The 7,270-nt window shown below is 31.6% G+C and overlaps 1 long non-coding RNA gene across 1 annotated transcript; it reads left to right on the top strand.

The window, feature by feature from the left end:
• Positions 1 to 4,210: 4,210 nt before the first annotated feature.
• On the top strand, positions 4,211 to 6,424 carry LOC143056558 (uncharacterized). Its single transcript, XR_012972401.1, has 3 exons — positions 4,211 to 4,493; positions 4,919 to 4,973; positions 6,354 to 6,424. It is a non-coding gene; the product is annotated as an uncharacterized LOC143056558 (long non-coding RNA).
• Positions 6,425 to 7,270: the final 846 nt, after the last annotated feature.

Here is a 7,270-nt window from a genome sequence, read left to right as displayed (position 1 = left end):
AGTGAAGTATGGGGAATAGGCAAACAACACAGGGATTCAGATCCCTTTGAACACTTGCAGTATAAATTTATTAAAGAAATTCTAGGAATACATTGTAAAGCATCAAATGCTGCATGTTTAGCCGAGCTAAATAGATTGCCTTTATATACTAGAATAGAATTTTCAGCAATAAAATATTGGCTTCATATACTTGAATCAAATAATTCACTTGCCCTAAAAATATATAAAGCAACAGAAAAAAATAACTCTTGGATAATAAATATGAAAAATCTCATTTCAAGACTTGGTTTTCATTTTATTAATCTAAATCCTATTGATATTAAGATGTATTTAAAACACATTCAAGAGAGAATCAATGATATAGCCTTCCAAAAGCAAGAGACTGACATCAATCAAAATAAAAAAATGAACTTTTTTAATATACTTTATAAACCAAATAAAAGACCCTCGTATGTTGATCAATGCAAATCCAAAAGTGATAGATCAACATTATGTAAATTGAGGTTAAGTGCTCATACTTTATCTATTGAAAGAGGGCGATATCTAAAAATACCAAAGCAGATTAGGGTATGTCTTTGCTGTAACAATGGAGACATTGAAGATGAACTTCACTTTCTTTTAAAATGTTCCTCCTATAAATATGTGAGAGATAACCTTATTAAAAAATTAAATAATGTTCTATTGAACAACAAATTTTCTTCCTTATCATATAACTTGCTTATATCAATTCTAAATAGTAATTCCCAAACAATATTAAAAATTGTTGTCAACTATTTGAATGAATGCTTGTTGGTGAGAAACTCATTATTAAAAGGTACTTGATTTTTGTAATAATGTATATGCTTCTCATTTATTTTTTATATATTTCTCTCATAATTATCCACTGTCACTCCTTCATTGTATATATGTTATTGTAGTTAGTCTTTAATTTGTTGCCATAACCATTTATTGTCAATGTGTTAGTGCTAATAAAGTTATCTTATCTTATCATGTTATCGTCCATATTCAATCTGGTGAATGCATCTACTCCCTAAGTCGCCTGTCTGTATTAACACAAATGTAAGCGCGTGTCAGTTTTTCCATTGATCAGCTGCACAATCAAGGTTTGGAATATTGAAATTTCAAACATAAGGCAGACACTTTATTATTTAGGTGTACTCTGTATGTAATGCCTAATAAAATTGAAACTATTTTACAGAATAGTATTATCGAGGTCTCCCTGTTTATTTATAATTGTTTAATTTCTATTACTGGGTAGTTTTACAAAATACTGTCTTATCATCTCATTATTATTATTTATTAATCATTGCAATGTACAGTTAATGGTCAATTAATTAACCTTATATTTGTTTATTGTTTTTCTTTTTAGATGGCATATATTATAAATGATGAACAAGCATCATGAACATGTTGATCCTACTGACTTTCCTTCAGGTATGTATCATTTATATCTGACACATATGTTTAATTTTCTGTAGCTCCGTCTTGTTTCGGGTTAAGGAGTGCGGTAAGGTAAGTTTACCCCACATTGTCACATTAATATTACACTTTGTTAAAATAGTCATTTTGATGATATAGAAAAGAAAGGATATTGGGTTATCCCACGATTCAGAGATAGCATCAAATCAGGAAATGCACAGCAAAAAAGACGACAAAAAAGCAATGGAACATCCGCCTTTATTGTTGTTCTTCATCTTAAAGTCACAGAGTGGATTCGAGCGTCACTGATGAGTCTTCTGTTGATGAAACGCGCGTCAGGCGTAAATATAAAATTTAGTCCTGGTATGCACGGTGAGTCTATTTACAACCACTAGGTCGATGCCACTGCTGGCGGAATGTTAATTCCCCGAGAGAATCACCAGCCCAATGAATTATTAGTGATAAGGTCATATTTATAAATTAAGCACACATTTTAGGAAATTTGGTCCGCAATGCTCTTCAACTTCGAATTTTTTTTGGCCTTTTTTTTGAAATCGAGCGTCACTGGTGAGTCTTTTGTAGACAAAATGCTCGTCTGGCGTAAACATACATTTTATATCTATTGTGAGTTTATTATGAATTGAGCAAAACCAAAAACCCTCTTTCTTCACTGTCATTTAAAGATGCCCCTATCAACGGTTAGAAGGGACTTTTTTTTGGCAAAATGACGATGATCAATGCGTATTTCGAAGAAACCCGTCTGTTTCGTGATATACGATGCCTATTCTAGAGGTGCTAGAAGTGGCGTGATTCAAATGAGCATACTATCACATTCAAATATCTTATAGAGTACCTAAAATCTAAGACTCGTTCATCTTGAGATCTTAATAACACTTTTTTTTACTTTTCCACATTTTATACAAGATAGGGTTACCCATTCCAAACCAAAAAGACAAATTAAAAGGGTTTGTTCCTGCTTTTTTCATAAGAAAGAGTAGCCAAAGAAGTTTTAATTATAATTAAACTTTATTTTCTGCTATAAAGATGATGTTCTATCACTAAATAATTCAAAATTTGGTGACTATGTTGAACATATCCATTTGTGATAACTAATACACCAGATACAATTCGGTATACCTCATATCTTGGCTAACATACTTATAAGACACTGATAAGCAGGGTTTGTTGATTACAAATCTTCACGACAAAAGAAATTATTTCAGCTTCCAATTGTGACCTTTCCATTTCTATGTAGCAACATTCCAGCAGCGCTTGCAGGCGGAGTATAGATTTCCCAGTTGATACAATATTGTAGGGCTTGTTTGTCTATCATTATTTGCTGCTAATAATGAAGCTATTTTACCAAGAGTTCCAAGTAATAATAGTCATCAAAGTTACCATGATTATAATTTAATACGCCAGACGCGTGATTCGACTACATAAGACTCACCAGTGACGCTCAGATTATAATAGCTATTAAGCCAAACAAGTACAAGGTTAAAGAGCACTGAGGACCCAAAATTAAAAAAGTTGTGCCAAATAGAGATAAGGTAATATATGCCTGGGTTAGGAAATAAGTATTTCAAGAAATTCCTACTTTTGTAAACAGGAAATTTATAAAATGACCACTTAATTGATATTTGATTGATTATTGTTTCTTTGTCAATTTTACGGCACAGTCACGAGTTGGTTGACCGTAATGGAATTACCGTTTCAAAAATGATCCGCTTACCGTTCTTGATCCCCTGAGATCGTTTTAATTTTTTTTTTGTTGAGTTTGTGTTGCTAAGCCTTTTACTTGATATGTTGTGTTTTGTGTACTATTGTTTGTTTGTTGCTCATTTTGTAGCCATAGCGTTGTAAATTGTTTCACTTATGTTTAAATGTTCCTCTGTTATCTGTCGCCTCCAGAAAAGCGCCTCGGACGCATAAATTATGCAAGTTGTTGTTTTCAAATTTTTTAAAGTATAGCAAAAAGCCGGTTCAGGAATCAGAGCTTGCATAGGAGAGATATATATCTTAATTTATAATATTTTCCAAAATGTTGTATGAACAAAGTACTATAACATTATAACCGTACAATTTCGTATTTGATTTGGCCTAGCAACATCATTTGCTAGTTTCCCAACGTACGTCTCAATACATATTTTAAGGCTGGTGTTTTGTACGTGTTTAACATGATTGAAAACCATTTTCTATGTGCGTTTGTGTATACAGATCTAAATTTTAAAAGAATTGCTTGAATTATTGATGGATATGCATTTTTTATTTTGTAGATGGTATATTTGAATGGAGCATACAACTTCACATGTCCATCGCAGGCACACTGGAATCTTCGGGCAAATTCCGAGTGTAAGCCTCAAAGAAATTATGCTTGCTTATTTAACGTAACGTTTAGAGTAAATGTATACAGTGAAACATGTATCGGACCTAGAATTTTAGGTCCTGGTAAGTCTTTTTAAATATCTAAATTGTTGTACTGTTAATAATATCATGGTTTTGACATATAACCAATAGTTTATATATGTAGGACAATATATGTATTTTCATATAATAAAACTGCTTGATTCACAATTAAAAGGAAAAGTTTCTTCAAAATATAATAGCCGTTTTTATTGTTAATTGTTTTGCAGTGTACATGTTAAAATAAATTCTTTGTGAACTTATTTGATTACATGTATCTGAAATACAAAAATGACAAAAGTAGCGGTACATAACTTTTACTATGAATCAAGTAATAAAGCACTTTCTTTATTTAATATTTGCAGGTAACAAATACGTCTTTCAGCCTTACTTCAACAGAGCAGCATGTAGTGGTAGTCGGTATCAGCCTTTTAATTTTGACACAATTGGATACAGTGACTGCATCTACCAAAAATCACTGTGTAACAGCTTAGGCCAGGACATTTATGAAAATGGTAACACTTCTGTCGACAGAAACTGTATTTGTAATACCGATAAAGGATATTGGTTTGTCAGGACCCCGAAAAATAAGTGTTACTGCAATCCTTTAACTGAAGATTGCTCCTGCCATCTGGTTAAAAACCCATACAACAAAACGATCGATTTGACAGGTAAAGTAAAGTATTGTTTTGTCAGATTTAAGTTCTATCAATAATGTATTTAGCTTGTTTATTAAAAATCCAAATTAGATTAAGGGTTGACATTCAGGAGACTTTTAAAAAACGTGTTGATCTATAAAATAAATAATCAAACATTCATCACTTTCGGAAGATATCAATAATAATAGATACGTTATTTTTATGCATATTTAATGGTCATTATATGTCTAAATATTCGTAATACTCAATTTAAGAAGAAAAACATTCGTCAGGGTTACAATATTTATGTCCAGTAGCTTTGTCGTTTTTCATGTATTGATGAGTTTTCCCGTCGCTATATGCCAAATATTTAAATGTAAATAAATAATTTCACTGTTGTTTAAGATTTGTAGGGAGTTTTAAAAAAAAATATTAAAACGTGCCAATATTGTTTTCAGATATCAAATGTAATGATGACAGGAAAATGACAAGAATTCCTTACTTAAGAGATATGTAAGTTTTTTGTTTATTCCTCAAATTGTATTCATTTGTTTTGTCAATTCTGCAAGTTAGTATATATTAAATACATAATATTTCTCTTTCACATCTTGAAATTCATCTATAAAGCAACATACATGTAAGTTGTGTGGATTTTCGACTGATTATGTATTCCAAAGTTTAGGTGTTACTAGTTTATAACAATTCCAAATAGATGAATATGTTTTAACTAAGCCTACGACAAACAGATCCTGAGGTTTAAAAATAATACTTCTGTTTAATTCATTTAAAAAACGACGGATTCTGCTATCAGTTACTTTGCTTTAGATAGTTGAACACTCCGTTATTATTAAAATTTCTATTTGTTTTATTTTCGAGCTGTGATATTGGTCTGGCGGCAGCGGCGTTAGGTAAGTTCTTAAAAGCTTTATATTTTAGAAGGTGGTAGCCCTAGAAGCTTCATACTTTGTATATGGGTGCCTCATGTTACGAAGTTTCCGCCAGTCACATGTCCAATGTTCTTGACCTCATTTTAATGGTTCAGTGACTACTTGCCAAAAAAGTTAAGATTTATTGTAATGTTGAAGTAATAGGATAACTATATCTGTTATGTACGTCTCTTGTAAGGTCCTCATGCCCCTCAGACAGTTTTCACTTGACCTCAACCACATTTTATGGATCAACGAACAAGGTTAGGTTTTGGTGGTCAAGTTCATATCTCAAGTATTATAAGCAATATGTCTAGCTGGTAGATGTCATCTGACCTTGACCTAATTTTAAATGTTCAGTGGTCAAAGTTACGATTTTGAGTTTTGGTATTTTTTTCTAATACTAGGTAAACTATATTTGCTGTATGGAAATATTTTATGATCTATATATAAGTCGAGCAGGTTTAATTTGACCTTGACCTCTCTTTCATGGTTCATTGCATTACTCAGTCTAAAGTTTTTGTGTTTTGGTCTGTTTTTCTCAGACTATAAGCAATAGGTCAACTATATTTCTTGTATGGAAAAATTGTTAGCTGTACATGTCTGCCCTTGGTATGGTTCATCTGACCTTGATCTCATTTTATGTTTCATTGGTCAATGTTTAGTTTTCTAGGTTAATGTTAAGTCTCTTCAACTTTGTACTTATTTTGGCTTTACAGATATTTTGATATGAGCGTCACTGATGAGTCTTATGTAGACGAAACGCGCGTCTGGCGTACTTAATTATAATCCTGGTACCTTTGATAACTATTATGGGAGAGTTGTAATACAGGTTTATATTTAGGACTATCAACATAATATCTATGATAAGTAGAGACATTTCAGCATGTGCACTCTTGTGTTATATTTTCTCATTTAATCTGTACAAAATTATATACCAATATGCACGTGTATGTTTTTTTTTCAGGTTCAATAATTCACGGACAGTAAAGATCATCGAGTTTGACAGCTTCAAATACAACCTTCACTATTGTACAAGTACGTTTTAACCCTATAAATCAAAACAAAATAATGAAGTTATGAAGACAATATATTTGTTATCGTTTTGAATTGCATTTAGTAAGAACATCAACATAACAATTGAAAAGATATCATTAAGCCTAGTTAGGTCAATTGCTTCAAAATTAAGAAATAATTCATGGAAGCCATAGATTGTTCGAAATTTACACATTGCCTGGGCCGTCATATTCAAATTGTATCCTGAGCGTTAGCAAGGGATAAAATTAACAATTATCTCGGCCAGGCCATGTGTAAATTTCCAACAATCTTTGGCTTCCATGAATTATTTCTTAATTTTGAAGCAATTGCCCAAGCTTGCGTGGACTATTCTGTTAACTTAATAACCGCTAGAAAAAAATCTGTTTAATCCTTTAAAATCTCCATCCCAACATTTGCCATTCTTAATTTACATATTTTTCTCGTAAGCTACCGTCAATTCCAAAGTTGACATTTCGTAACTAAGGAGCCGCCATGTTGACTTGCTGAAATCAGTAAATATGCGAATAATGAAATACAATAGAAAATTGAACAAAACCTTTCTCAAAACTCAATTCAAATACAATATTATACGAATTTGGAAGGCTCACGTAACAGAGAACTTTCAACTTTAGCGTTTTCATTTGTATGACATCATGTTTTGAAATGACTTAATGTGCCAAAATCAGTAAAAGACTTTCGCAGATTTCTATTCTATTTTTATTTTGTTAATTTCTTGGAGCTTTTGTGCATTACTTCTTTTTATTATGCATCCGAATAAGAATACAAGTTATTTTTTTTTTTAATTGCAAAATTTAAAACAATAAAATCGGCAAGAGGTTTGCAAAA

The sequence above is a fragment of the Mytilus galloprovincialis genome, chromosome 13, assembly GCF_965363235.1.
Source record: "Mytilus galloprovincialis chromosome 13, xbMytGall1.hap1.1, whole genome shotgun sequence".
NCBI lineage: Eukaryota > Metazoa > Mollusca > Bivalvia > Mytilida > Mytilidae > Mytilus > Mytilus galloprovincialis.
The sequence above is the reverse complement of the archived record's forward strand: the minus strand, read 5'-3'. Positions and strand labels throughout refer to the sequence as shown.